The sequence below is a fragment of the Salmo salar genome, unplaced genomic scaffold, assembly GCF_965601325.2.
Source record: "Salmo salar unplaced genomic scaffold, fSalSal1 ptg000293l, whole genome shotgun sequence".
NCBI lineage: Eukaryota > Metazoa > Chordata > Actinopteri > Salmoniformes > Salmonidae > Salmo > Salmo salar.
The window spans coordinates 38638-59103 of record NW_027675346.1 but is presented as its reverse complement, the minus strand read 5'-3'; the positions used below and the strand labels follow the sequence as shown (position 1 = coordinate 59103).

The following is a 20466-nucleotide window of genomic DNA, read 5'->3' as shown; positions in this document are numbered from 1 at the left end:
CACCAATTAGATAAGCAGCTTGAACTTTGTGTCACTGAAAAAGTAGAAGAAATTACAAACACTGTTCCCATCACTTTTTACCACAGGTAGTTGGATAAAATACAAACTTTATTTCCTTTCATCATTTGAACAGGGCAAAGGAGCACAAAGCACACACAAGCTGCATTCAGCAACAATATTCTTGTTTGTCTTATAAATACAAGGCAGATGCTAATTGAAAACACAAGGAAATTTGATCCTATTAAAAAGGCAGGAAGCTGCATTTAGTCAATTCATCATTAAATGCTTACTACAAGGCAGTGTTGCTGATGAAATAGTGCAGGGGCACACCCTCGTGGACAAAATGCTTACAGCACCTGGTATTCCCAGGCGGTCTCCCATCCAAGTACTAACCAGGCCCGACCCTGCTTAGCTTCCGAGATCAGACGAGATCGGGCGTACCCAGGCTGGTATGGCCGTAAGCGAGAAACAATCTCTTGCTACAACATATATAGTCAAAGTGAGTCTGATAAAACAGACATTTAGTCAATTCATCATTAAATGCTTAATACAAGGCAGTGTTGCTGATGAAATAGTGCAAGAGCACACCCTCGTGGACAAAATGCTTACAGCACCTGGTATTCCCAGGCGATCTCCCATCCAAGTACTAACCAGGCCCGACCCTGCTTAGCTTCCGAGATCAGACGAGATCGGGAGTACCCAGGCTGGTATGGCCGTAAGCGAGAAACAATCTCTTGCTACAACATATATAGTCAAAGTGAGTGTGATAAACAGACATTGCATTTTCACCAATTAGATAAGCAGCTTGAACTTTGTGTCACTGAAAAAGTAGAAGAAATTACAAACACTGTTCCCATCACTTTTTAGCACAGGTAGTTGGATAAAATACAAACTTTATTTCCTTTCATCATTTGAACAGGGCAAAGGAGCACAAAGCACACACAAGCTGCATTCAGCAACAATATTCTTGTTTGTCTTATAAATACAAGGCAGATGCTAATTGAAAACACAAGGAAATTTGATCCTATTAAAAATGCAGGAAGCTGCATTTAGTCAATTCATCATTAAATGCTTACTACAAGGCAGTGTTGCTGATGAAATAGTGCAGGGGCACACCCTCGTGGACAAAATGCTTACAGCACCTGGTATTCCCAGGCGGTCTCCCATCCAAGTACTAACCAGGCCCGACCCTGCTTAGCTTCCGAGATCAGACGAGATCGGGCGTACCCAGGCTGGTATGGCCGTAAGCGAGAAACAATCTCTTGCTACAACATATATAGTCAAAGTGAGTGTGATAAACAGACATTGCATTTTCACCAATTAGATAAGCAGCTTGAACTTTGTGTCACTGAAAAAGTAGAAGAAATTACAAACACTGTTCCCATCACTTTTTAGCACAGGTAGTTGGATAAAATACAAACTTTATTTCCTTTCATCATTTGAACAGGGCAAAGGAGCACAAAGCACACACAAGCTGCATTCAGCAACAATATTCTTGTTTGTCTTATAAATACAAGGCAGATGCTAATTGAAAACACAAGGAAATTTGATCCTATTAAAAAGGCAGGAAGCTGCATTTAGTCAATTCATCATTAAATGCTTACTACAAGGCAGTGTTGCTGATGAAATAGTGCAGGGGCACACCCTCGTGGACAAAATGCTTACAGCACCTGGTATTCCCAGGCGGTCTCCCATCCAAGTACTAACCAGGCCCGACCCTGCTTAGCTTCCGAGATCAGACGAGATCGGGCGTACCCAGGCTGGTATGGCCGTAAGCGAGAAACAATCTCTTGCTACAACATATATAGTCAAAGTGAGTCTGATAAAACAGACATTTAGTCAATTCATCATTAAATGCTTAATACAAGGCAGTGTTGCTGATGAAATAGTGCAAGAGCACACCCTCGTGGACAAAATGCTTACAGCACCTGGTATTCCCAGGCGGTCTCCCATCCAAGTACTAACCAGGCCCGACCCTGCTTAGCTTCCGAGATCAGACGAGATCGGGCGTACCCAGGCTGGTATGGCCGTAAGCGAGAAACAATCTCTTGCTACAACATATATAGTCAAAGTGAGTGTGATAAACAGACATTGCATTTTCACCAATTAGATAAGCAGCTTGAACTTTGTGTCACTGAAAAAGTAGAAGAAATTACAAACACTGTTCCCATCACTTTTTAGCACAGGTAGTTGGATAAAATACAAACTTTATTTCCTTTCATCATTTGAACAGGGCAAAGGAGCACAAAGCACACACAAGCTGCATTCAGCAACAATATTCTTGTTTGTCTTATAAATACAAGGCAGATGCTAATTGAAAACACAAGGAAATTTGATCCTATTAAAAATGCAGGAAGCTGCATTTAGTCAATTCATCATTAAATGCTTACTACAAGGCAGTGTTGCTGATGAAATAGTGCAGGGGCACACCCTCGTGGACAAAATGCTTACAGCACCTGGTATTCCCAGGCGGTCTCCCATCCAAGTACTAACCAGGCCCGACCCTGCTTAGCTTCCGAGATCAGACGAGATCGGGCGTACCCAGGCTGGTATGGCCGTAAGCGAGAAACAATCTCTTGCTACAACATATATAGTCAAAGTGAGTGTGATAAACAGACATTGCATTTTCACCAATTAGATAAGCAGCTTGAACTTTGTGTCACTGAAAAAGTAGAAGAAATTACAAACACTGTTCCCATCACTTTTTAGCACAGGTAGTTGGATAAAATACAAACTTTATTTCCTTTCATCATTTGAACAGGGCAAAGGAGCACAAAGCACACACAAGCTGCATTCAGCAACAATATTCTTGTTTGTCTTATAAATACAAGGCAGATGCTAATTGAAAACACAAGGAAATTTGATCCTATTAAAAAGGCAGGAAGCTGCATTTAGTCAATTCATCATTAAATGCTTACTACAAGGCAGTGTTGCTGATGAAATAGTGCAGGGGCACACCCTCGTGGACAAAATGCTTACAGCACCTGGTATTCCCAGGCGGTCTCCCATCCAAGTACTAACCAGGCCCGACCCTGCTTAGCTTCCGAGATCAGACGAGATCGGGCGTACCCAGGCTGGTATGGCCGTAAGCGAGAAACAATCTCTTGCTACAACATATATAGTCAAAGTGAGTCTGATAAAACAGACATTTAGTCAATTCATCATTAAATGCTTAATACAAGGCAGTGTTGCTGATGAAATAGTGCAAGAGCACACCCTCGTGGACAAAATGCTTACAGCACCTGGTATTCCCAGGCGGTCTCCCATCCAAGTACTAACCAGGCCCGACCCTGCTTAGCTTCCGAGATCAGACGAGATCGGGCGTACCCAGGCTGGTATGGCCGTAAGCGAGAAACAATCTCTTGCTACAACATATATAGTCAAAGTGAGTGTGATAAACAGACATTGCATTTTCACCAATTAGATAAGCAGCTTGAACTTTGTGTCACTGAAAAAGTAGAAGAAATTACAAACACTGTTCCCATCACTTTTTAGCACAGGTAGTTGGATAAAATACAAACTTTATTTCCTTTCATCATTTGAACAGGGCAAAGGAGCACAAAGCACACACAAGCTGCATTCAGCAACAATATTCTTGTTTGTCTTATAAATACAAGGCAGATGCTAATTGAAAACACAAGGAAATTTGATCCTATTAAAAAGGCAGGAAGCTGCATTTAGTCAATTCATCATTAAATGCTTACTACAAGGCAGTGTTGCTGATGAAATAGTGCAGGGGCACACCCTCGTGGACAAAATGCTTACAGCACCTGGTATTCCCAGGCGGTCTCCCATCCAAGTACTAACCAGGCCCGACCCTGCTTAGCTTCCGAGATCAGACGAGATCGGGCGTACCCAGGCTGGTATGGCCGTAAGCGAGAAACAATCTCTTGCTACAACATATATAGTCAAAGTGAGTGTGATAAACAGACATTGCATTTTCACCAATTAGATAAGCAGCTTGAACTTTGTGTCACTGAAAAAGTAGAAGAAATTACAAACACTGTTCCCATCACTTTTTAGCACAGGTAGTTGGATAAAATACAAACTTTATTTCCTTTCATCATTTGAACAGGGCAAAGGAGCACAAAGCACACACAAGCTGCATTCAGCAACAATATTCTTGTTTGTCTTATAAATACAAGGCAGATGCTAATTGAAAACACAAGGAAATTTGATCCTATTAAAAAGGCAGGAAGCTGCATTTAGTCAATTCATCATTAAATGCTTACTACAAGGCAGTGTTGCTGATGAAATAGTGCAGGGGCACACCCTCGTGGACAAAATGCTTACAGCACCTGGTATTCCCAGGCGGTCTCCCATCCAAGTACTAACCAGGCCCGACCCTGCTTAGCTTCCGAGATCAGACGAGATCGGGCGTACCCAGGCTGGTATGGCCGTAAGCGAGAAACAATCTCTTGCTACAACATATATAGTCAAAGTGAGTGTGATAAACAGACATTGCATTTTCACCAATTAGATAAGCAGCTTGAACTTTGTGTCACTGAAAAAGTAGAAGAAATTACAAACACTGTTCCCATCACTTTTTAGCACAGGTAGTTGGATAAAATACAAACTTTATTTCCTTTCATCATTTGAACAGGGCAAAGGAGCACAAAGCACACACAAGCTGCATTCAGCAACAATATTCTTGTTTGTCTTATAAATACAAGGCAGATGCTAATTGAAAACACAAGGAAATTTGATCCTATTAAAAAGGCAGGAAGCTGCATTTAGTCAATTCATCATTAAATGCTTACTACAAGGCAGTGTTGCTGATGAAATAGTGCAGGGGCACACCCTCGTGGACAAAATGCTTACAGCACCTGGTATTCCCAGGCGGTCTCCCATCCAAGTACTAACCAGGCCCGACCCTGCTTAGCTTCCGAGATCAGACGAGATCGGGCGTACCCAGGCTGGTATGGCCGTAAGCGAGAAACAATCTCTTGCTACAACATATATAGTCAAAGTGAGTGTGATAAACAGACATTGCATTTTCACCAATTAGATAAGCAGCTTGAACTTTGTGTCACTGAAAAAGTAGAAGAAATTACAAACACTGTTCCCATCACTTTTTAGCACAGGTAGTTGGATAAAATACAAACTTTATTTCCTTTCATCATTTGAACAGGGCAAAGGAGCACAAAGCACACACAAGCTGCATTCAGCAACAATATTCTTGTTTGTCTTATAAATACAAGGCAGATGCTAATTGAAAACACAAGGAAATTTGATCCTATTAAAAAGGCAGGAAGCTGCATTTAGTCAATTCATCATTAAATGCTTACTACAAGGCAGTGTTGCTGATGAAATAGTGCAGGGGCACACCCTCGTGGACAAAATGCTTACAGCACCTGGTATTCCCAGGCGGTCTCCCATCCAAGTACTAACCAGGCCCGACCCTGCTTAGCTTCCGAGATCAGACGAGATCGGGCGTACCCAGGCTGGTATGGCCGTAAGCGAGAAACAATCTCTTGCTACAACATATATAGTCAAAGTGAGTCTGATAAAACAGACATTTAGTCAATTCATCATTAAATGCTTAATACAAGGCAGTGTTGCTGATGAAATAGTGCAAGAGCACACCCTCGTGGACAAAATGCTTACAGCACCTGGTATTCCCAGGCGATCTCCCATCCAAGTACTAACCAGGCCCGACCCTGCTTAGCTTCCGAGATCAGACGAGATCGGGAGTACCCAGGCTGGTATGGCCGTAAGCGAGAAACAATCTCTTGCTACAACATATATAGTCAAAGTGAGTGTGATAAACAGACATTGCATTTTCACCAATTAGATAAGCAGCTTGAACTTTGTGTCACTGAAAAAGTAGAAGAAATTACAAACACTGTTCCCATCACTTTTTAGCACAGGTAGTTGGATAAAATACAAACTTTATTTCCTTTCATCATTTGAACAGGGCAAAGGAGCACAAAGCACACACAAGCTGCATTCAGCAACAATATTCTTGTTTGTCTTATAAATACAAGGCAGATGCTAATTGAAAACACAAGGAAATTTGATCCTATTAAAAATGCAGGAAGCTGCATTTAGTCAATTCATCATTAAATGCTTACTACAAGGCAGTGTTGCTGATGAAATAGTGCAGGGGCACACCCTCGTGGACAAAATGCTTACAGCACCTGGTATTCCCAGGCGGTCTCCCATCCAAGTACTAACCAGGCCCGACCCTGCTTAGCTTCCGAGATCAGACGAGATCGGGCGTACCCAGGCTGGTATGGCCGTAAGCGAGAAACAATCTCTTGCTACAACATATATAGTCAAAGTGAGTGTGATAAACAGACATTGCATTTTCACCAATTAGATAAGCAGCTTGAACTTTGTGTCACTGAAAAAGTAGAAGAAATTACAAACACTGTTCCCATCACTTTTTAGCACAGGTAGTTGGATAAAATACAAACTTTATTTCCTTTCATCATTTGAACAGGGCAAAGGAGCACAAAGCACACACAAGCTGCATTCAGCAACAATATTCTTGTTTGTCTTATAAATACAAGGCAGATGCTAATTGAAAACACAAGGAAATTTGATCCTATTAAAAAGGCAGGAAGCTGCATTTAGTCAATTCATCATTAAATGCTTACTACAAGGCAGTGTTGCTGATGAAATAGTGCAGGGGCACACCCTCGTGGACAAAATGCTTACAGCACCTGGTATTCCCAGGCGGTCTCCCATCCAAGTACTAACCAGGCCCGACCCTGCTTAGCTTCCGAGATCAGACGAGATCGGGCGTACCCAGGCTGGTATGGCCGTAAGCGAGAAACAATCTCTTGCTACAACATATATAGTCAAAGTGAGTCTGATAAAACAGACATTTAGTCAATTCATCATTAAATGCTTAATACAAGGCAGTGTTGCTGATGAAATAGTGCAAGAGCACACCCTCGTGGACAAAATGCTTACAGCACCTGGTATTCCCAGGCGGTCTCCCATCCAAGTACTAACCAGGCCCGACCCTGCTTAGCTTCCGAGATCAGACGAGATCGGGCGTACCCAGGCTGGTATGGCCGTAAGCGAGAAACAATCTCTTGCTACAACATATATAGTCAAAGTGAGTGTGATAAACAGACATTGCATTTTCACCAATTAGATAAGCAGCTTGAACTTTGTGTCACTGAAAAAGTAGAAGAAATTACAAACACTGTTCCCATCACTTTTTAGCACAGGTAGTTGGATAAAATACAAACTTTATTTCCTTTCATCATTTGAACAGGGCAAAGGAGCACAAAGCACACACAAGCTGCATTCAGCAACAATATTCTTGTTTGTCTTATAAATACAAGGCAGATGCTAATTGAAAACACAAGGAAATTTGATCCTATTAAAAATGCAGGAAGCTGCATTTAGTCAATTCATCATTAAATGCTTACTACAAGGCAGTGTTGCTGATGAAATAGTGCAGGGGCACACCCTCGTGGACAAAATGCTTACAGCACCTGGTATTCCCAGGCGGTCTCCCATCCAAGTACTAACCAGGCCCGACCCTGCTTAGCTTCCGAGATCAGACGAGATCGGGCGTACCCAGGCTGGTATGGCCGTAAGCGAGAAACAATCTCTTGCTACAACATATATAGTCAAAGTGAGTGTGATAAACAGACATTGCATTTTCACCAATTAGATAAGCAGCTTGAACTTTGTGTCACTGAAAAAGTAGAAGAAATTACAAACACTGTTCCCATCACTTTTTAGCACAGGTAGTTGGATAAAATACAAACTTTATTTCCTTTCATCATTTGAACAGGGCAAAGGAGCACAAAGCACACACAAGCTGCATTCAGCAACAATATTCTTGTTTGTCTTATAAATACAAGGCAGATGCTAATTGAAAACACAAGGAAATTTGATCCTATTAAAAAGGCAGGAAGCTGCATTTAGTCAATTCATCATTAAATGCTTACTACAAGGCAGTGTTGCTGATGAAATAGTGCAGGGGCACACCCTCGTGGACAAAATGCTTACAGCACCTGGTATTCCCAGGCGGTCTCCCATCCAAGTACTAACCAGGCCCGACCCTGCTTAGCTTCCGAGATCAGACGAGATCGGGCGTACCCAGGCTGGTATGGCCGTAAGCGAGAAACAATCTCTTGCTACAACATATATAGTCAAAGTGAGTCTGATAAAACAGACATTTAGTCAATTCATCATTAAATGCTTAATACAAGGCAGTGTTGCTGATGAAATAGTGCAAGAGCACACCCTCGTGGACAAAATGCTTACAGCACCTGGTATTCCCAGGCGGTCTCCCATCCAAGTACTAACCAGGCCCGACCCTGCTTAGCTTCCGAGATCAGACGAGATCGGGCGTACCCAGGCTGGTATGGCCGTAAGCGAGAAACAATCTCTTGCTACAACATATATAGTCAAAGTGAGTGTGATAAACAGACATTGCATTTTCACCAATTAGATAAGCAGCTTGAACTTTGTGTCACTGAAAAAGTAGAAGAAATTACAAACACTGTTCCCATCACTTTTTACCACAGGTAGTTGGATAAAATACAAACTTTATTTCCTTTCATCATTTGAACAGGGCAAAGGAGCACAAAGCACACACAAGCTGCATTCAGCAACAATATTCTTGTTTGTCTTATAAATACAAGGCAGATGCTAATTGAAAACACAAGGAAATTTGATCCTATTAAAAAGGCAGGAAGCTGCATTTAGTCAATTCATCATTAAATGCTTACTACAAGGCAGTGTTGCTGATGAAATAGTGCAGGGGCACACCCTCGTGGACAAAATGCTTACAGCACCTGGTATTCCCAGGCGGTCTCCCATCCAAGTACTAACCAGGCCCGACCCTGCTTAGCTTCCGAGATCAGACGAGATCGGGCGTACCCAGGCTGGTATGGCCGTAAGCGAGAAACAATCTCTTGCTACAACATATATAGTCAAAGTGAGTCTGATAAAACAGACATTTAGTCAATTCATCATTAAATGCTTAATACAAGGCAGTGTTGCTGATGAAATAGTGCAAGAGCACACCCTCGTGGACAAAATGCTTACAGCACCTGGTATTCCCAGGCGATCTCCCATCCAAGTACTAACCAGGCCCGACCCTGCTTAGCTTCCGAGATCAGACGAGATCGGGCGTACCCAGGCTGGTATGGCCGTAAGCGAGAAACAATCTCTTGCTACAACATATATAGTCAAAGTGAGTGTGATAAACAGACATTGCATTTTCACCAATTAGATAAGCAGCTTGAACTTTGTGTCACTGAAAAAGTAGAAGAAATTACAAACACTGTTCCCATCACTTTTTAGCACAGGTAGTTGGATAAAATACAAACTTTATTTCCTTTCATCATTTGAACAGGGCAAAGGAGCACAAAGCACACACAAGCTGCATTCAGCAACAATATTCTTGTTTGTCTTATAAATACAAGGCAGATGCTAATTGAAAACACAAGGAAATTTGATCCTATTAAAAAGGCAGGAAGCTGCATTTAGTCAATTCATCATTAAATGCTTACTACAAGGCAGTGTTGCTGATGAAATAGTGCAGGGGCACACCCTCGTGGACAAAATGCTTACAGCACCTGGTATTCCCAGGCGGTCTCCCATCCAAGTACTAACCAGGCCCGACCCTGCTTAGCTTCCGAGATCAGACGAGATCGGGCGTACCCAGGCTGGTATGGCCGTAAGCGAGAAACAATCTCTTGCTACAACATATATAGTCAAAGTGAGTGTGATAAACAGACATTGCATTTTCACCAATTAGATAAGCAGCTTGAACTTTGTGTCACTGAAAAAGTAGAAGAAATTACAAACACTGTTCCCATCACTTTTTAGCACAGGTAGTTGGATAAAATACAAACTTTATTTCCTTTCATCATTTGAACAGGGCAAAGGAGCACAAAGCACACACAAGCTGCATTCAGCAACAATATTCTTGTTTGTCTTATAAATACAAGGCAGATGCTAATTGAAAACACAAGGAAATTTGATCCTATTAAAAAGGCAGGAAGCTGCATTTAGTCAATTCATCATTAAATGCTTACTACAAGGCAGTGTTGCTGATGAAATAGTGCAGGGGCACACCCTCGTGGACAAAATGCTTACAGCACCTGGTATTCCCAGGCGGTCTCCCATCCAAGTACTAACCAGGCCCGACCCTGCTTAGCTTCCGAGATCAGACGAGATCGGGCGTACCCAGGCTGGTATGGCCGTAAGCGAGAAACAATCTCTTGCTACAACATATATAGTCAAAGTGAGTCTGATAAAACAGACATTTAGTCAATTCATCATTAAATGCTTAATACAAGGCAGTGTTGCTGATGAAATAGTGCAAGAGCACACCCTCGTGGACAAAATGCTTACAGCACCTGGTATTCCCAGGCGATCTCCCAACCAAGTACTAACCAGGCCCGACCCTGCTTAGCTTCCGAGATCAGATGAGATCGGGAGTACCCAGGCTGGTATGGCCGTAAGCGAGAAACAATCTCTTGCTACAACATATATAGTCAAAGTGAGTGTGATAAACAGACATTGCATTTTCACCAATTAGATAAGCAGCTTGAACTTTGTGTCACTGAAAAAGTAGAAGAAATTACAAACACTGTTCCCATCACTTTTTAGCACAGGTAGTTGGATAAAATACAAACTTTATTTCCTTTCATCATTTGAACAGGGCAAAGGAGCACAAAGCACACACAAGCTGCATTCAGCAACAATATTCTTGTTTGTCTTATAAATACAAGGCAGATGCTAATTGAAAACACAAGGAAATTTGATCCTATTAAAAAGGCAGGAAGCTGCATTTAGTCAATTCATCATTAAATGCTTACTACAAGGCAGTGTTGCTGATGAAATAGTGCAGGGGCACACCCTCGTGGACAAAAAGCTTACAGCACCTGGTATTCCCAGGCGGTCTCCCATCCAAGTACTAACCAGGCCCGACCCTGCTTAGCTTCCGAGATCAGACGAGATCGGGCGTACCCAGGCTGGTATGGCCGTAAGCGAGAAACAATCTCTTGCTACAACATATATAGTCAAAGTGAGTGTGATAAACAGACATTGCATTTTCACCAATTAGATAAGCAGCTTGAACTTTGTGTCACTGAAAAAGTAGAAGAAATTACAAACACTGTTCCCATCACTTTTTAGCACAGGTAGTTGGATAAAATACAAACTTTATTTCCTTTCATCATTTGAACAGGGCAAAGGAGCACAAAGCACACACAAGCTGCATTCAGCAACAATATTCTTGTTTGTCTTATAAATACAAGGCAGATGCTAATTGAAAACACAAGGAAATTTGATCCTATTAAAAAGGCAGGAAGCTGCATTTAGTCAATTCATCATTAAATGCTTACTACAAGGCAGTGTTGCTGATGAAATAGTGCAGGGGCACACCCTCGTGGACAAAATGCTTACAGCACCTGGTATTCCCAGGCGGTCTCCCATCCAAGTACTAACCAGGCCCGACCCTGCTTAGCTTCCGAGATCAGACGAGATCGGGCGTACCCAGGCTGGTATGGCCGTAAGCGAGAAACAATCTCTTGCTACAACATATATAGTCAAAGTGAGTCTGATAAAACAGACATTTAGTCAATTCATCATTAAATGCTTAATACAAGGCAGTGTTGCTGATGAAATAGTGCAAGAGCACACCCTCGTGGACAAAATGCTTACAGCACCTGGTATTCCCAGGCGGTCTCCCATCCAAGTACTAACCAGGCCCGACCCTGCTTAGCTTCCGAGATCAGACGAGATCGGGCGTACCCAGGCTGGTATGGCCGTAAGCGAGAAACAATCTCTTGCTACAACATATATAGTCAAAGTGAGTGTGATAAACAGACATTGCATTTTCACCAATTAGATAAGCAGCTTGAACTTTGTGTCACTGAAAAAGTAGAAGAAATTACAAACACTGTTCCCATCACTTTTTACCACAGGTAGTTGGATAAAATACAAACTTTATTTCCTTTCATCATTTGAACAGGGCAAAGGAGCACAAAGCACACACAAGCTGCATTCAGCAACAATATTCTTGTTTGTCTTATAAATACAAGGCAGATGCTAATTGAAAACACAAGGAAATTTGATCCTATTAAAAAGGCAGGAAGCTGCATTTAGTCAATTCATCATTAAATGCTTACTACAAGGCAGTGTTGCTGATGAAATAGTGCAGGGGCACACCCTCGTGGACAAAATGCTTACAGCACCTGGTATTCCCAGGCGGTCTCCCATCCAAGTACTAACCAGGCCCGACCCTGCTTAGCTTCCGAGATCAGACGAGATCGGGCGTACCCAGGCTGGTATGGCCGTAAGCGAGAAACAATCTCTTGCTACAACATATATAGTCAAAGTGAGTCTGATAAAACAGACATTTAGTCAATTCATCATTAAATGCTTAATACAAGGCAGTGTTGCTGATGAAATAGTGCAAGAGCACACCCTCGTGGACAAAATGCTTACAGCACCTGGTATTCCCAGGCGGTCTCCCATCCAAGTACTAACCAGGCCCGACCCTGCTTAGCTTCCGAGATCAGACGAGATCGGGCGTACCCAGGCTGGTATGGCCGTAAGCGAGAAACAATCTCTTGCTACAACATATATAGTCAAAGTGAGTGTGATAAACAGACATTGCATTTTCACCAATTAGATAAGCAGCTTGAACTTTGTGTCACTGAAAAAGTAGAAGAAATTACAAACACTGTTCCCATCACTTTTTAGCACAGGTAGTTGGATAAAATACAAACTTTATTTCCTTTCATCATTTGAACAGGGCAAAGGAGCACAAAGCACACACAAGCTGCATTCAGCAACAATATTCTTGTTTGTCTTATAAATACAAGGCAGATGCTAATTGAAAACACAAGGAAATTTGATCCTATTAAAAAGGCAGGAAGCTGCATTTAGTCAATTCATCATTAAATGCTTACTACAAGGCAGTGTTGCTGATGAAATAGTGCAGGGGCACACCCTCGTGGACAAAATGCTTACAGCACCTGGTATTCCCAGGCGGTCTCCCATCCAAGTACTAACCAGGCCCGACCCTGCTTAGCTTCCGAGATCAGACGAGATCGGGCGTACCCAGGCTGGTATGGCCGTAAGCGAGAAACAATCTCTTGCTACAACATATATAGTCAAAGTGAGTCTGATAAAACAGACATTTAGTCAATTCATCATTAAATGCTTAATACAAGGCAGTGTTGCTGATGAAATAGTGCAAGAGCACACCCTCGTGGACAAAATGCTTACAGCACCTGGTATTCCCAGGCGGTCTCCCATCCAAGTACTAACCAGGCCCGACCCTGCTTAGCTTCCGAGATCAGACGAGATCGGGCGTACCCAGGCTGGTATGGCCGTAAGCGAGAAACAATCTCTTGCTACAACATATATAGTCAAAGTGAGTCTGATAAAACAGACATTTAGTCAATTCATCATTAAATGCTTAATACAAGGCAGTGTTGCTGATGAAATAGTGCAAGAGCACACCCTCGTGGACAAAATGCTTACAGCACCTGGTATTCCCAGGCGATCTCCCATCCAAGTACTAACCAGGCCCGACCCTGCTTAGCTTCCGAGATCAGACGAGATCGGGAGTACCCAGGCTGGTATGGCCGTAAGCGAGAAACAATCTCTTGCTACAACATATATAGTCAAAGTGAGTGTGATAAACAGACATTGCATTTTCACCAATTAGATAAGCAGCTTGAACTTTGTGTCACTGAAAAAGTAGAAGAAATTACAAACACTGTTCCCATCACTTTTTAGCACAGGTAGTTGGATAAAATACAAACTTTATTTCCTTTCATCATTTGAACAGGGCAAAGGAGCACAAAGCACACACAAGCTGCATTCAGCAACAATATTCTTGTTTGTCTTATAAATACAAGGCAGATGCTAATTGAAAACACAAGGAAATTTGATCCTATTAAAAAGGCAGGAAGCTGCATTTAGTCAATTCATCATTAAATGCTTACTACAAGGCAGTGTTGCTGATGAAATAGTGCAGGGGCACACCCTCGTGGACAAAATGCTTACAGCACCTGGTATTCCCAGGCGGTCTCCCATCCAAGTACTAACCAGGCCCGACCCTGCTTAGCTTCCGAGATCAGACGAGATCGGGCGTACCCAGGCTGGTATGGCCGTAAGCGAGAAACAATCTCTTGCTACAACATATATAGTCAAAGTGAGTCTGATAAAACAGACATTTAGTCAATTCATCATTAAATGCTTAATACAAGGCAGTGTTGCTGATGAAATAGTGCAAGAGCACACCCTCGTGGACAAAATGCTTACAGCACCTGGTATTCCCAGGCGATCTCCCAACCAAGTACTAACCAGGCCCGACCCTGCTTAGCTTCCGAGATCAGATGAGATCGGGAGTACCCAGGCTGGTATGGCCGTAAGCGAGAAACAATCTCTTGCTACAACATATATAGTCAAAGTGAGTGTGATAAACAGACATTGCATTTTCACCAATTAGATAAGCAGCTTGAACTTTGTGTCACTGAAAAAGTAGAAGAAATTACAAACACTGTTCCCATCACTTTTTAGCACAGGTAGTTGGATAAAATACAAACTTTATTTCCTTTCATCATTTGAACAGGGCAAAGGAGCACAAAGCACACACAAGCTGCATTCAGCAACAATATTCTTGTTTGTCTTATAAATACAAGGCAGATGCTAATTGAAAACACAAGGAAATTTGATCCTATTAAAAAGGCAGGAAGCTGCATTTAGTCAATTCATCATTAAATGCTTACTACAAGGCAGTGTTGCTGATGAAATAGTGCAGGGGCACACCCTCGTGGACAAAATGCTTACAGCACCTGGTATTCCCAGGCGGTCTCCCATCCAAGTACTAACCAGGCCCGACCCTGCTTAGCTTCCGAGATCAGACGAGATCGGGCGTACCCAGGCTGGTATGGCCGTAAGCGAGAAACAATCTCTTGCTACAACATATATAGTCAAAGTGAGTGTGATAAACAGACATTGCATTTTCACCAATTAGATAAGCAGCTTGAACTTTGTGTCACTGAAAAAGTAGAAGAAATTACAAACACTGTTCCCATCACTTTTTAGCACAGGTAGTTGGATAAAATACAAACTTTATTTCCTTTCATCATTTGAACAGGGCAAAGGAGCACAAAGCACACACAAGCTGCATTCAGCAACAATATTCTTGTTTGTCTTATAAATACAAGGCAGATGCTAATTGAAAACACAAGGAAATTTGATCCTATTAAAAAGGCAGGAAGCTGCATTTAGTCAATTCATCATTAAATGCTTACTACAAGGCAGTGTTGCTGATGAAATAGTGCAGGGGCACACCCTCGTGGACAAAATGCTTACAGCACCTGGTATTCCCAGGCGGTCTCCCATCCAAGTACTAACCAGGCCCGACCCTGCTTAGCTTCCGAGATCAGACGAGATCGGGCGTACCCAGGCTGGTATGGCCGTAAGCGAGAAACAATCTCTTGCTACAACATATATAGTCAAAGTGAGTCTGATAAAACAGACATTTAGTCAATTCATCATTAAATGCTTAATACAAGGCAGTGTTGCTGATGAAATAGTGCAAGAGCACACCCTCGTGGACAAAATGCTTACAGCACCTGGTATTCCCAGGCGGTCTCCCATCCAAGTACTAACCAGGCCCGACCCTGCTTAGCTTCCGAGATCAGACGAGATCGGGCGTACCCAGGCTGGTATGGCCGTAAGCGAGAAACAATCTCTTGCTACAACATATATAGTCAAAGTGAGTGTGATAAACAGACATTGCATTTTCACCAATTAGATAAGCAGCTTGAACTTTGTGTCACTGAAAAAGTAGAAGAAATTACAAACACTGTTCCCATCACTTTTTAGCACAGGTAGTTGGATAAAATACAAACTTTATTTCCTTTCATCATTTGAACAGGGCAAAGGAGCACAAAGCACACACAAGCTGCATTCAGCAACAATATTCTTGTTTGTCTTATAAATACAAGGCAGATGCTAATTGAAAACACAAGGAAATTTGATCCTATTAAAAAGGCAGGAAGCTGCATTTAGTCAATTCATCATTAAATGCTTACTACAAGGCAGTGTTGCTGATGAAATAGTGCAGGGGCACACCCTCGTGGACAAAATGCTTACAGCACCTGGTATTCCCAGGCGGTCTCCCATCCAAGTACTAACCAGGCCCGACCCTGCTTAGCTTCCGAGATCAGACGAGATCGGGCGTACCCAGGCTGGTATGGCCGTAAGCGAGAAACAATCTCTTGCTACAACATATATAGTCAAAGTGAGTGTGATAAACAGACATTGCATTTTCACCAATTAGATAAGCAGCTTGAACTTTGTGTCACTGAAAAAGTAGAAGAAATTACAAACACTGTTCCCATCACTTTTTAGCACAGGTAGTTGGATAAAATACAAACTTTATTTCCTTTCATCATTTGAACAGGGCAAAGGAGCACAAAGCACACACAAGCTGCATTCAGCAACAATATTCTTGTTTGTCTTATAAATACAAGGCAGATGCTAATTGAAAACACAAGGAAATTTGATCCTATTAAAAAGGCAGGAAGCTGCATTTAGTCAATTCATCATTAAATGCTTACTACAAGGCAGTGTTGCTGATGAAATAGTGCAGGGGCACACCCTCGTGGACAAAATGCTTACAGCACCTGGTATTCCCAGGCGGTCTCCCATCCAAGTACTAACCAGGCCCGACCCTGCTTAGCTTCCGAGATCAGACGAGATCGGGCGTACCCAGGCTGGTATGGCCGTAAGCGAGAAACAATCTCTTGCTACAACATATATAGTCAAAGTGAGTCTGATAAAACAGACATTTAGTCAATTCATCATTAAATGCTTAATACAAGGCAGTGTTGCTGATGAAATAGTGCAAGAGCACACCCTCGTGGACAAAATGCTTACAGCACCTGGTATTCCCAGGCGGTCTCCCATCCAAGTACTAACCAGGCCCGACCCTGCTTAGCTTCCGAGATCAGACGAGATCGGGCGTACCCAGGCTGGTATGGCCGTAAGCGAGAAACAATCTCTTGCTACAACATATATAGTCAAAGTGAGTGTGATAAACAGACATTGCATTTTCACCAATTAGATAAGCAGCTTGAACTTTGTGTCACTGAAAAAGTAGAAGAAATTACAAACACTGTTCCCATCACTTTTTAGCACAGGTAGTTGGATAAAATACAAACTTTATTTCCTTTCATCATTTGAACAGGGCAAAGGAGCACAAAGCACACACAAGCTGCATTCAGCAACAATATTCTTGTTTGTCTTATAAATACAAGGCAGATGCTAATTGAAAACACAAGGAAATTTGATCCTATTAAAAAGGCAGGAAGCTGCATTTAGTCAATTCATCATTAAATGCTTACTACAAGGCAGTGTTGCTGATGAAATAGTGCAGGGGCACACCCTCGTGGACAAAATGCTTACAGCACCTGGTATTCCCAGGCGGTCTCCCATCCAAGTACTAACCAGGCCCGACCCTGCTTAGCTTCCGAGATCAGACGAGATCGGGCGTACCCAGGCTGGTATGGCCGTAAGCGAGAAACAATCTCTTGCTACAACATATATAGTCAAAGTGAGACTGATAAAACAGACATTTAGTCAATTCATCATTAAATGCTTAATACAAGGCAGTGTTGCTGATGAAATAGTGCAAGAGCACACCCTCGTGGACAAAATGCTTACAGCACCTGGTATTCCCAGGCGGTCTCCCATCCAAGTACTAACCAGGCCCGACCCTGCTTAGCTTCCGAGATCAGACGAGATCGGGCGTACCCAGGCTGGTATGGCCGTAAGCGAGAAACAATCTCTTGCTACAACATATATAGTCAAAGTGAGTCTGATAAAACAGACATTTAGTCAATTCATCATTAAATGCTTAATACAAGGCAGTGTTGCTGATGAAATAGTGCAAGAGCACACCCTCGTGGACAAAATGCTTACAGCACCTGGTATTCCCAGGCGATCTCCCATCCAAGTACTAACCAGGCCCGACCCTGCTTAGCTTCCGAGATCAGACGAGATCGGGAGTACCCAGGCTGGTATGGCCGTAAGCGAGAAACAATCTCTTGCTACAACATATATAGTCAAAGTGAGTGTGATAAACAGACATTGCATTTTCACCAATTAGATAAGCAGCTTGAACTTTGTGTCACTGAAAAAGTAGAAGAAATTACAAACACTGTTCCCATCACTTTTTAGCACAGGTAGTTGGATAAAATACAAACTTTATTTCCTTTCATCATTTGAACAGGGCAAAGGAGCACAAAGCACACACAAGCTGCATTCAGCAACAATATTCTTGTTTGTCTTATAAATACAAGGCAGATGCTAATTGAAAACACAAGGAAATTTGATCCTATTAAAAAGGCAGGAAGCTGCATTTAGTCAATTCATCATTAAATGCTTACTACAAGGCAGTGTTGCTGATGAAATAGTGCAGGGGCACACCCTCGTGGACAAAATGCTTACAGCACCTGGTATTCCCAGGCGGTCTCCCATCCAAGTACTAACCAGGCCCGACCCTGCTTAGCTTCCGAGATCAGACGAGATCGGGCGTACCCAGGCTGGTATGGCCGTAAGCGAGAAACAATCTCTTGCTACAACATATATAGTCAAAGTGAGACTGATAAAACAGACATTTAGTCAATTCATCATTAAATGCTTAATACAAGGCAGTGTTGCTGATGAAATAGTGCAAGAGCACACCCTCGTGGACAAAATGCTTACAGCACCTGGTATTCCCAGGCGGTCTCCCATCCAAGTACTAACCAGGCCCGACCCTGCTTAGCTTCCGAGATCAGACGAGATCGGGCGTACCCAGGCTGGTATGGCCGTAAGCGAGAAACAATCTCTTGCTACAACATATATAGTCAAAGTGAGTCTGATAAAACAGACATTTAGTCAATTCATCATTAAATGCTTAATACAAGGCAGTGTTGCTGATGAAATAGTGCAAGAGCACACCCTCGTGGACAAAATGCTTACAGCACCTGGTATTCCCAGGCGATCTCCCATCCAAGTACTAACCAGGCCCGACCCTGCTTAGCTTCCGAGATCAGACGAGATCGGGAGTACCCAGGCTGGTATGGCCGTAAGCGAGAAACAATCTCTTGCTACAACATATATAGTCAAAGTGAGTGTGATAAACAGACATTGCATTTTCACCAATTAGATAAGCAGCTTGAACTTTGTGTCACTGAAAAAGTAGAAGAAATTACAAACACTGTTCCCATCACTTTTTAGCACAGGTAGTTGGATAAAATACAAACTTTATTTCCTTTCATCATTTGAACAGGGCAAAGGAGCACAAAGCACACACAAGCTGCATTCAGCAACAATATTCTTGTTTGTCTTATAAATACAAGGCAGATGCTAATTGAAAACACAAGGAAATTTGATCCTATTAAAAAGGCAGGAAGCTGCATTTAGTCAATTCATCATTAAATGCTTACTACAAGGCAGTGTTGCTGATGAAATAGTGCAGGGGCACACCCTCGTGGACAAAATGCTTACAGCACCTGGTATTCCCAGGCGGTCTCCCATCCAAGTACTAACCAGGCCCGACCCTGCTTAGCTTCCGAGATCAGACGAGATCGGGCGTACCCAGGCTGGTATGGCCGTAAGCGAGAAACAATCTCTTGCTACAACATATATAGTCAAAGTGAGTCTGATAAAACAGACATTTAGTCAATTCATCATTAAATGCTTAATACAAGGCAGTGTTGCTGATGAAATAGTGCAAGAGCACACCCTCGTGGACAAAATGCTTACAGCACCTGGTATTCCCAGGCGGTCTCCCATCCAAGTACTAACCAGGCCCGACCCTGCTTAGCTTCCGAGATCAGACGAGATCGGGCGTACCCAGGCTGGTATGGCCGTAAGCGAGAAACAATCTCTTGCTACAACATATATAGTCAAAGTGAGTGTGATAAACAGACATTGCATTTTCACCAATTAGATAAGCAGCTTGAACTTTGTGTCACTGAAAAAGTAGAAGAAATTACAAACACTGTTCCCATCACTTTTTAGCACAGGTAGTTGGATAAAATACAAACTTTATTTCCTTTCATCATTTGAACAGGGCAAAGGAGCACAAAGCACACACAAGCTGCATTCAGCAACAATATTCTTGTTTGTCTTATAAATACAAGGCAGATGCTAATTGAAAACACAAGGAAATTTGATCCTATTAAAAAGGCAGGAAGCTGCATTTAGTCAATTCATCATTAAATGCTTACTACAAGGCAGTGTTGCTGATGAAATAGTGCAGGGGCACACCCTCGTGGACAAAATGCTTACAGCACCTGGTATTCCCAGGCGGTCTCCCATCCAAGTACTAACCAGGCCCGACCCTGCTTAGCTTCCGAGATCAGACGAGATCGGGCGTACCCAGGCTGGTATGGCCGTAAGCGAGAAACAATCTCTTGCTACAACATATATAGTCAAAGTGAGTCTGATAAAACAGACATT

At 42.5% G+C, this 20466-nt stretch overlaps 49 non-coding genes across 49 annotated transcripts; all 49 read right to left on the bottom strand.

The window, feature by feature from the left end:
• Nucleotides 1-344: 344 nt before the first annotated feature.
• On the bottom strand, nucleotides 345-463 carry LOC145874125 (5S ribosomal RNA). Its single transcript, XR_014389760.1, has one exon. It is a non-coding gene; the product is annotated as a 5S ribosomal RNA (ribosomal RNA).
• Nucleotides 464-602: 139 nt separating this feature from the next.
• LOC145867695 (5S ribosomal RNA) lies at nucleotides 603-721 on the bottom strand. Its single transcript, XR_014383688.1, has one exon. It is a non-coding gene; the product is annotated as a 5S ribosomal RNA (ribosomal RNA).
• Nucleotides 722-1130: 409 nt separating this feature from the next.
• LOC145874114 (5S ribosomal RNA) lies at nucleotides 1131-1249 on the bottom strand. Its single transcript, XR_014389749.1, has one exon. It is a non-coding gene; the product is annotated as a 5S ribosomal RNA (ribosomal RNA).
• Nucleotides 1250-1658: 409 nt separating this feature from the next.
• On the bottom strand, nucleotides 1659-1777 carry LOC145874103 (5S ribosomal RNA). Its single transcript, XR_014389738.1, has one exon. It is a non-coding gene; the product is annotated as a 5S ribosomal RNA (ribosomal RNA).
• A 139-nt stretch (nucleotides 1778-1916) lies between these two features.
• Nucleotides 1917-2035, bottom strand: LOC145874092 (5S ribosomal RNA). Its single transcript, XR_014389727.1, has one exon. It is a non-coding gene; the product is annotated as a 5S ribosomal RNA (ribosomal RNA).
• Nucleotides 2036-2444: 409 nt separating this feature from the next.
• Nucleotides 2445-2563, bottom strand: LOC145874081 (5S ribosomal RNA). The gene has a single exon (XR_014389716.1). It is a non-coding gene; the product is annotated as a 5S ribosomal RNA (ribosomal RNA).
• Nucleotides 2564-2972: 409 nt separating this feature from the next.
• On the bottom strand, nucleotides 2973-3091 carry LOC145874070 (5S ribosomal RNA). Its single transcript, XR_014389705.1, has one exon. It is a non-coding gene; the product is annotated as a 5S ribosomal RNA (ribosomal RNA).
• A 139-nt stretch (nucleotides 3092-3230) lies between these two features.
• LOC145874059 (5S ribosomal RNA) lies at nucleotides 3231-3349 on the bottom strand. Its single transcript, XR_014389694.1, has one exon. It is a non-coding gene; the product is annotated as a 5S ribosomal RNA (ribosomal RNA).
• A 409-nt stretch (nucleotides 3350-3758) lies between these two features.
• Nucleotides 3759-3877, bottom strand: LOC145874048 (5S ribosomal RNA). The gene has a single exon (XR_014389683.1). It is a non-coding gene; the product is annotated as a 5S ribosomal RNA (ribosomal RNA).
• Nucleotides 3878-4286: 409 nt separating this feature from the next.
• On the bottom strand, nucleotides 4287-4405 carry LOC145874036 (5S ribosomal RNA). Its single transcript, XR_014389671.1, has one exon. It is a non-coding gene; the product is annotated as a 5S ribosomal RNA (ribosomal RNA).
• A 409-nt stretch (nucleotides 4406-4814) lies between these two features.
• LOC145874025 (5S ribosomal RNA) lies at nucleotides 4815-4933 on the bottom strand. The gene has a single exon (XR_014389660.1). It is a non-coding gene; the product is annotated as a 5S ribosomal RNA (ribosomal RNA).
• Nucleotides 4934-5342: 409 nt separating this feature from the next.
• Nucleotides 5343-5461, bottom strand: LOC145874014 (5S ribosomal RNA). The gene has a single exon (XR_014389649.1). It is a non-coding gene; the product is annotated as a 5S ribosomal RNA (ribosomal RNA).
• Nucleotides 5462-5600: 139 nt separating this feature from the next.
• On the bottom strand, nucleotides 5601-5719 carry LOC145867693 (5S ribosomal RNA). Its single transcript, XR_014383686.1, has one exon. It is a non-coding gene; the product is annotated as a 5S ribosomal RNA (ribosomal RNA).
• A 409-nt stretch (nucleotides 5720-6128) lies between these two features.
• On the bottom strand, nucleotides 6129-6247 carry LOC145874003 (5S ribosomal RNA). Its single transcript, XR_014389638.1, has one exon. It is a non-coding gene; the product is annotated as a 5S ribosomal RNA (ribosomal RNA).
• A 409-nt stretch (nucleotides 6248-6656) lies between these two features.
• Nucleotides 6657-6775, bottom strand: LOC145873992 (5S ribosomal RNA). Its single transcript, XR_014389627.1, has one exon. It is a non-coding gene; the product is annotated as a 5S ribosomal RNA (ribosomal RNA).
• A 139-nt stretch (nucleotides 6776-6914) lies between these two features.
• Nucleotides 6915-7033, bottom strand: LOC145873980 (5S ribosomal RNA). Its single transcript, XR_014389615.1, has one exon. It is a non-coding gene; the product is annotated as a 5S ribosomal RNA (ribosomal RNA).
• A 409-nt stretch (nucleotides 7034-7442) lies between these two features.
• On the bottom strand, nucleotides 7443-7561 carry LOC145873969 (5S ribosomal RNA). The gene has a single exon (XR_014389604.1). It is a non-coding gene; the product is annotated as a 5S ribosomal RNA (ribosomal RNA).
• Nucleotides 7562-7970: 409 nt separating this feature from the next.
• On the bottom strand, nucleotides 7971-8089 carry LOC145873958 (5S ribosomal RNA). The gene has a single exon (XR_014389593.1). It is a non-coding gene; the product is annotated as a 5S ribosomal RNA (ribosomal RNA).
• A 139-nt stretch (nucleotides 8090-8228) lies between these two features.
• Nucleotides 8229-8347, bottom strand: LOC145873947 (5S ribosomal RNA). Its single transcript, XR_014389582.1, has one exon. It is a non-coding gene; the product is annotated as a 5S ribosomal RNA (ribosomal RNA).
• Nucleotides 8348-8756: 409 nt separating this feature from the next.
• Nucleotides 8757-8875, bottom strand: LOC145873936 (5S ribosomal RNA). Its single transcript, XR_014389571.1, has one exon. It is a non-coding gene; the product is annotated as a 5S ribosomal RNA (ribosomal RNA).
• A 139-nt stretch (nucleotides 8876-9014) lies between these two features.
• LOC145867522 (5S ribosomal RNA) lies at nucleotides 9015-9133 on the bottom strand. The gene has a single exon (XR_014383515.1). It is a non-coding gene; the product is annotated as a 5S ribosomal RNA (ribosomal RNA).
• Nucleotides 9134-9542: 409 nt separating this feature from the next.
• LOC145873924 (5S ribosomal RNA) lies at nucleotides 9543-9661 on the bottom strand. The gene has a single exon (XR_014389559.1). It is a non-coding gene; the product is annotated as a 5S ribosomal RNA (ribosomal RNA).
• A 409-nt stretch (nucleotides 9662-10070) lies between these two features.
• LOC145873913 (5S ribosomal RNA) lies at nucleotides 10071-10189 on the bottom strand. The gene has a single exon (XR_014389548.1). It is a non-coding gene; the product is annotated as a 5S ribosomal RNA (ribosomal RNA).
• Nucleotides 10190-10328: 139 nt separating this feature from the next.
• LOC145867922 (5S ribosomal RNA) lies at nucleotides 10329-10447 on the bottom strand. The gene has a single exon (XR_014383915.1). It is a non-coding gene; the product is annotated as a 5S ribosomal RNA (ribosomal RNA).
• Nucleotides 10448-10856: 409 nt separating this feature from the next.
• On the bottom strand, nucleotides 10857-10975 carry LOC145872321 (5S ribosomal RNA). Its single transcript, XR_014387953.1, has one exon. It is a non-coding gene; the product is annotated as a 5S ribosomal RNA (ribosomal RNA).
• A 409-nt stretch (nucleotides 10976-11384) lies between these two features.
• On the bottom strand, nucleotides 11385-11503 carry LOC145873902 (5S ribosomal RNA). The gene has a single exon (XR_014389537.1). It is a non-coding gene; the product is annotated as a 5S ribosomal RNA (ribosomal RNA).
• Nucleotides 11504-11642: 139 nt separating this feature from the next.
• On the bottom strand, nucleotides 11643-11761 carry LOC145873891 (5S ribosomal RNA). The gene has a single exon (XR_014389526.1). It is a non-coding gene; the product is annotated as a 5S ribosomal RNA (ribosomal RNA).
• Nucleotides 11762-12170: 409 nt separating this feature from the next.
• On the bottom strand, nucleotides 12171-12289 carry LOC145873880 (5S ribosomal RNA). Its single transcript, XR_014389515.1, has one exon. It is a non-coding gene; the product is annotated as a 5S ribosomal RNA (ribosomal RNA).
• A 139-nt stretch (nucleotides 12290-12428) lies between these two features.
• On the bottom strand, nucleotides 12429-12547 carry LOC145873869 (5S ribosomal RNA). The gene has a single exon (XR_014389504.1). It is a non-coding gene; the product is annotated as a 5S ribosomal RNA (ribosomal RNA).
• Nucleotides 12548-12956: 409 nt separating this feature from the next.
• Nucleotides 12957-13075, bottom strand: LOC145873858 (5S ribosomal RNA). Its single transcript, XR_014389493.1, has one exon. It is a non-coding gene; the product is annotated as a 5S ribosomal RNA (ribosomal RNA).
• Nucleotides 13076-13214: 139 nt separating this feature from the next.
• On the bottom strand, nucleotides 13215-13333 carry LOC145873847 (5S ribosomal RNA). Its single transcript, XR_014389482.1, has one exon. It is a non-coding gene; the product is annotated as a 5S ribosomal RNA (ribosomal RNA).
• A 139-nt stretch (nucleotides 13334-13472) lies between these two features.
• Nucleotides 13473-13591, bottom strand: LOC145867692 (5S ribosomal RNA). The gene has a single exon (XR_014383685.1). It is a non-coding gene; the product is annotated as a 5S ribosomal RNA (ribosomal RNA).
• Nucleotides 13592-14000: 409 nt separating this feature from the next.
• On the bottom strand, nucleotides 14001-14119 carry LOC145873836 (5S ribosomal RNA). Its single transcript, XR_014389471.1, has one exon. It is a non-coding gene; the product is annotated as a 5S ribosomal RNA (ribosomal RNA).
• Nucleotides 14120-14258: 139 nt separating this feature from the next.
• Nucleotides 14259-14377, bottom strand: LOC145867921 (5S ribosomal RNA). Its single transcript, XR_014383914.1, has one exon. It is a non-coding gene; the product is annotated as a 5S ribosomal RNA (ribosomal RNA).
• A 409-nt stretch (nucleotides 14378-14786) lies between these two features.
• LOC145873825 (5S ribosomal RNA) lies at nucleotides 14787-14905 on the bottom strand. The gene has a single exon (XR_014389460.1). It is a non-coding gene; the product is annotated as a 5S ribosomal RNA (ribosomal RNA).
• A 409-nt stretch (nucleotides 14906-15314) lies between these two features.
• On the bottom strand, nucleotides 15315-15433 carry LOC145873812 (5S ribosomal RNA). The gene has a single exon (XR_014389447.1). It is a non-coding gene; the product is annotated as a 5S ribosomal RNA (ribosomal RNA).
• Nucleotides 15434-15572: 139 nt separating this feature from the next.
• Nucleotides 15573-15691, bottom strand: LOC145873801 (5S ribosomal RNA). Its single transcript, XR_014389436.1, has one exon. It is a non-coding gene; the product is annotated as a 5S ribosomal RNA (ribosomal RNA).
• Nucleotides 15692-16100: 409 nt separating this feature from the next.
• Nucleotides 16101-16219, bottom strand: LOC145873790 (5S ribosomal RNA). The gene has a single exon (XR_014389425.1). It is a non-coding gene; the product is annotated as a 5S ribosomal RNA (ribosomal RNA).
• A 409-nt stretch (nucleotides 16220-16628) lies between these two features.
• Nucleotides 16629-16747, bottom strand: LOC145873779 (5S ribosomal RNA). The gene has a single exon (XR_014389414.1). It is a non-coding gene; the product is annotated as a 5S ribosomal RNA (ribosomal RNA).
• A 139-nt stretch (nucleotides 16748-16886) lies between these two features.
• LOC145873768 (5S ribosomal RNA) lies at nucleotides 16887-17005 on the bottom strand. Its single transcript, XR_014389403.1, has one exon. It is a non-coding gene; the product is annotated as a 5S ribosomal RNA (ribosomal RNA).
• Nucleotides 17006-17414: 409 nt separating this feature from the next.
• LOC145873757 (5S ribosomal RNA) lies at nucleotides 17415-17533 on the bottom strand. Its single transcript, XR_014389392.1, has one exon. It is a non-coding gene; the product is annotated as a 5S ribosomal RNA (ribosomal RNA).
• A 139-nt stretch (nucleotides 17534-17672) lies between these two features.
• Nucleotides 17673-17791, bottom strand: LOC145873746 (5S ribosomal RNA). The gene has a single exon (XR_014389381.1). It is a non-coding gene; the product is annotated as a 5S ribosomal RNA (ribosomal RNA).
• A 139-nt stretch (nucleotides 17792-17930) lies between these two features.
• Nucleotides 17931-18049, bottom strand: LOC145867691 (5S ribosomal RNA). The gene has a single exon (XR_014383684.1). It is a non-coding gene; the product is annotated as a 5S ribosomal RNA (ribosomal RNA).
• A 409-nt stretch (nucleotides 18050-18458) lies between these two features.
• Nucleotides 18459-18577, bottom strand: LOC145873735 (5S ribosomal RNA). The gene has a single exon (XR_014389370.1). It is a non-coding gene; the product is annotated as a 5S ribosomal RNA (ribosomal RNA).
• Nucleotides 18578-18716: 139 nt separating this feature from the next.
• On the bottom strand, nucleotides 18717-18835 carry LOC145873724 (5S ribosomal RNA). Its single transcript, XR_014389359.1, has one exon. It is a non-coding gene; the product is annotated as a 5S ribosomal RNA (ribosomal RNA).
• Nucleotides 18836-18974: 139 nt separating this feature from the next.
• Nucleotides 18975-19093, bottom strand: LOC145867690 (5S ribosomal RNA). Its single transcript, XR_014383683.1, has one exon. It is a non-coding gene; the product is annotated as a 5S ribosomal RNA (ribosomal RNA).
• Nucleotides 19094-19502: 409 nt separating this feature from the next.
• On the bottom strand, nucleotides 19503-19621 carry LOC145873713 (5S ribosomal RNA). Its single transcript, XR_014389348.1, has one exon. It is a non-coding gene; the product is annotated as a 5S ribosomal RNA (ribosomal RNA).
• Nucleotides 19622-19760: 139 nt separating this feature from the next.
• LOC145873701 (5S ribosomal RNA) lies at nucleotides 19761-19879 on the bottom strand. Its single transcript, XR_014389336.1, has one exon. It is a non-coding gene; the product is annotated as a 5S ribosomal RNA (ribosomal RNA).
• Nucleotides 19880-20288: 409 nt separating this feature from the next.
• LOC145873690 (5S ribosomal RNA) lies at nucleotides 20289-20407 on the bottom strand. The gene has a single exon (XR_014389325.1). It is a non-coding gene; the product is annotated as a 5S ribosomal RNA (ribosomal RNA).
• Nucleotides 20408-20466: the final 59 nt, after the last annotated feature.